Genomic DNA, 5,319 nt, shown 5'->3' with positions numbered 1-5,319 from the left:
ACACGCCATCATTCTGTGTGTGCCGTAGTAATTACGCATTATATAGATATATATCGTTTGATTATCCTTATTGAAATTGAGAAATATAGTTCACAGAATTAAATTGGTATCTCTCCCAACCGAAAAAAAATTTAAAGTACCATTAGATAATTACCATTTGGAGGTATTTGGTTATCGGTAATATAAAATAATAGGAATCTTAGTAATATGTTCAGATTATCATATTTGATATTATTCTGATTTAGCGGTGGTAATGTTATGATATTGATGTGATATCACCAAATAGTGAAATATTACCAAAAAGATGGTAATGTGATTCACCATGTCAATCCATTATTAAATTAGTGGTAATTTGTAATATATTATTTTTCTAATTATGCCCCTCATTTAATCTAATTCCTTACTACCATTATACAAAACTAGTTTTTTATTTTCCTCATTATTTTGATATTATAATTTAATTATTTATTTATCTAAATATTTTAAATAAAGTTTTTCAATATTTATATATAGAGATATTTTAGTAAATCAGGTATTTTAAAAATTATGATTAAATAATTTTTGATGTTAAATTTAAAGGAAATTCTGTTTACCCCTCAAGAATTTCAAAACTTCCAAACTGACCCTGAGTTTTGAATACCTCGAGACAATATCCTTTATTGTTTTCTTTCTTTTGCCCTGCATTGTTATGAAATTCATCATTGCCTTAAACCTTTTTGCATACATTTTCATTCTTTTTGCATATCACAATTTTTAAGCGAGAACTCATTTAAATAGAGAGTTCATTTAACAAAGAGCTCATTTCTTAAGCAGGCTCATTTTTTAAATAAAACCTCATTCTTAAGCGAAAACTCATTTTTTAAACGAAACATTGATATTTAAGCAGAAAAACCAATATTTACGTGATAACTAATCCTGGGTATAAAACCAATTAATCTTGGTAACTGGTACATATTTAAATAGAAACAACGATATTTAAGCATTTTTAGCGTAAAGCAATATATTAAACAAAAACATCGATAGTTAAAAAAGACAACCAAGCGTATAGAGCGATCGTTCTTTATTATATGGAGATAACGATATTTACATTAAAAATTTAATAAGTTTGTGGAAAAGAAGTTAGGTTAGCATGATTACATTATAACTACAAACAAAAAAAATTATGTTAGCATGAAGAGTAATGCATGTACTCATTTCTCAAACAGAGAACTCATTTTTTAAACATAGCTCATTTCTTTAAACAGAAACCTCATTTTTTTTAAACAGAAACATTGATATTTAAACAAAAAAACCGATATTTACGTGAGAAATTAATCCTGGGTATAAAAACCAATTAATCTTGGTCACTCGTACATATTTAAATAGAAAAAAAGATATTTAAGCATATAGATGGTCGTTCTTTATTATATTGAGATAATGATATTTACATTAAAAATTTAATAAGTTTGTGGGAAAAAATTTAGGTTAGCATGATTACATTATAACTACAAACAAACTTATAACTACAAACAAAAGAATTTAGGTTAGCATGAAGAGTAATGCATTTACTCATTTCTTAAACAGAGCTCATTTTCTTTAAACAGAAACCTCATTTTTTAAATAGAAACCTCATTTTTTTTAACAGCAAACTCATTTTTTAAACAGAAACATTGATATTTAAACAGAAAAACTAATATTTACTTGACAAATTAATCCTGGGTATAAAAACCAATTAATCTTGGCCACTTGTACATATTTAAATAGAAACAACGATATTTTAAGCTTAAAGATGGTCGTTCTTTATTATATGGAGATAACGATATTTACATTAAAATTTTAATAAGTTTGTGGGAAAAAATTTAGGTTAGCATGATTACATTATAACTACAAACAAAAGAATTTAGGTTAGCATGAAGAGTAATACATGTACTCATTTCTTAAACAGAAAACTTATTTTTTAAACATAACCTCATATTTTAAATAGAAACCTCATATTTTAAACAGAAGCCTCATGTTTTAAATAGAAACTCATTACACCCAAGGGCATTATAGTCAAACCCTGTCACACTTGCCACAACTTCCCACGCAAGGGACAATTTCGTCTAAAAAAATCTAAATTAACTCTATCACTGTTAGATACTTGGGGGATTTAAAAAATCATTGTATTCAAAAAGAAGGGGTTTTTATGGATATTCAAATTTATGGGGAGAATATGTGCATATTGCAAACTTTGGGGGTGTTTTTAGCAATTTCCACTTAATTAAATTTTATAAAATGTACACAATATTATTTCACAAATTATAATCATTGAAAATACGGAAATTATTCTTATCAATCTAAAATACATAAAATATAAATTAATATATATATATATATATGCAAAATATTATTTTATTATTAATAACTAAACCCTAGTGACCCAATCTTTACCACTTGCACCAAGCGCCGTCGGTTAAACATAACAACATCAATAGTATTAATTTATACAAAATTATGTAAAACATTTTACTATCTAAACGGATTAGATAAAAAAATAGATTATCTTAAAAAATTAAGATATTATTATTTTAAAAATATAATGGATAAATAAGTGTTATTTTTTCCTTAAATTAAATACTAATTTTATTTATTTTAGGCCGATATATGCTGCGTGTCTTGCCGTGTTGGCTACCGCATCAAGTAAAAACTACAAAATTGGTATGATTATAGGGTTAGAAAACAAGTTCATTTAATTTACAACTGAAAAAAAGTTATAAGTTAAAGCATGGGTAAGTTTTTAACTATTTCGAAATAATAAATAGTATTTTGGCAAATTTAAGAGTAAAGTAAATTTTTAATATTTCGAAATATATTTAAATAATTTGATTTTTTTTTTAAAAAATGATAGTTTATGAAATTTAAAAAGCCAATTTTGTTAGTATACAAAAATTTCTATCCCAAAACACAAAACCAAAAGGTTGTTTATGGAAGTTTATTAGAAGACACAAATCTAAACATACCTGAATAAATCGATCAAGGTTCAGTTTTTTATCAATTGAGATCCTAGAGCTTATTAATCATATTTCAACTAGATCTACAACAACCATTTATAAACAAAACAATAACTAATAACTAATTAACTAAAAGTAAAACCCATAATCAACCCAAACTAAAACCCGTGTGTATATATATATATATAGATAATAGAATGAACAAAAGCCAATAGAATTTTTCTTTTAATTTTCATTTTAAGAGATTAAAAAGAGTCCTCTCTTACCAAAAATCCATGCATATCAATATAAAAGAATAATTCTTTTATAGAATAATAAACCACCTATACAAATCTTTTAATATATATATATTACATTAAATCTTAGGATATTTAATATATACAATGGAAAAAATGACAAGATTTTTCTTAACAAAATCCTTTTAAATATAGACTTTTTCTTACATAAAAGTAATTACTTTTTTTTTATAAATAAAGAAGGCAAGGTTTTTTTTTTACGATGAAACAAACTACCTATATTATACTTCAAGCTGCATTACCTTTCCTAGGGAAAAACAAAAAAACTTTCTCCAAGGGGTTCCTCATCTAAGAAAAAGAAGGTACTTTGCAACTAGAAGACTATTAAATGGTTTAGATTTATTTAGATACTGTACTCGAAATTGATTTAACGGTTAAAACAAAATACTGTCTATCCCATTTTTTACAATATTTCTAAGGACGTGCCATTTTTATAGTATTTCTCATCATGGATTGAAACTTTTTCTTCAAATTACTAAATATTTTTATAATTTTATCATTTTTTAAAATTTATTAAAATTTTTGAAATTTTTAGAATAAGAAAAATTGTTTAATTACTAAAATTATTTATAAATTTATAAATTTTTTTATGGATTTTTATTTTTAATTTACTAAATTCTGTATAAATTTTATAACATTGTTTCTTTTTTTTAAATTTTATTCAAACTTTGAAATTTTCTGCATTTTTTTATATAAAGAGAACTTTTTTAATTCCTAAAATTCTTTATAAATTTCATTAATTTTTTTTTATTGTTTTTTATAAGTTTTTATTAAAATTTAAACTTCCAATATTAATATTATTTTTAATACAAAAAATTGGGATCACTTTAAACGTCCCACCAAAATTTCACTTTTGTATTCAAAAGTATTTCACTTACATAGTGTTTGAATTCAAAAGTAAACAAAAAATAAAAATAAAAAGGAGGGAAGGGGAGGGAAGGGAAAGTAAAGGGAGGAAAGGAAGGGACAGTGAAAGGAAAGGAAAGAAAGGATTCAATCATTGTTTGGATAGACAAATTTTATGGATAGAAAGAAAAGGAGGGTCTTCCGATTAAATCTTGTTTGGTTAAGGAAGGGAAAAAAAAGGAAATGATATATAATAATGTAATTTACCAATCATACTATTATTATTAAATAAAAAACTACTTATTTTTCTATTTAAACACATGCATTATAAATATCTCAAATGAATTTATACTTTAAGTAAACTTTTTTAATAAAATATTAAAGTTATAAAAATTATCATTATTATTTTGATTTTGATTTTTATCTTTTAATTTTGTCTCTTCTCAAATATCACAATTTATTTTTTTCCTTTTAGAAATTTATATCATACATTATTTAAAGGACAAATTCCTCCTACAACTCTATTGGATCATCACTATATCACTTTATCATATTGTTAAACCTATATTCTAATATTTTAATTTATAGCATAATAATCATGTTGAATTAGATAATTATTAGTTTTTTTCTCACTCAAAGAAAATTTTAATTTTATTTGTAATTTAAATAAAATTTGGATAACAAGTAAATTTTATTGAGATAAATTCTTCTAAAGGATGAATTGACAAATTAAAAACATAACATAAACAAACAAATAAACAAAAAAAAATACATAAAAATAAGGATCTACGATGAATGTCATGTGAATAATTGATTAAAATAAAATTAGATTGAAAAAAAGTGAAAGAAGAAACTTATGAAGTGGGTCAGCTGGGTCGATTAGCGTGAGTTCACTGCTAGGGTGTTCGTTTGGGGAGACCCGAGATCGAACTCATAGCCCAAGTGAGGGCATGTGGGTCGGCGTGAGTTTTGCTCCCCACACGCGTCCCCTGTTCGGTCTGCGCCTTTCTCCCAAAAACCTATAAAGTCGTTATGTAATTAATATAAAAAATTAAGGGTATTAAGGTCTTTTAAAACATTTTAAAATTTTTAGGAGGTTTTCCCTCCCGGCACCCCAAATCAGGGCCAGAAAATGTAGAGTTTCGGAGGGTTTTGGAGAGCTAGAGTTAACCATTTTCTTCCTTTTGTTAAATTAAAAATATCTATCG

This window comes from Dioscorea cayenensis, chromosome 5 (assembly GCF_009730915.1).
Source record: "Dioscorea cayenensis subsp. rotundata cultivar TDr96_F1 chromosome 5, TDr96_F1_v2_PseudoChromosome.rev07_lg8_w22 25.fasta, whole genome shotgun sequence".
Lineage (NCBI taxonomy): Eukaryota > Viridiplantae > Streptophyta > Magnoliopsida > Dioscoreales > Dioscoreaceae > Dioscorea > Dioscorea cayenensis.
This window is presented reverse-complemented; position numbering follows the sequence as displayed.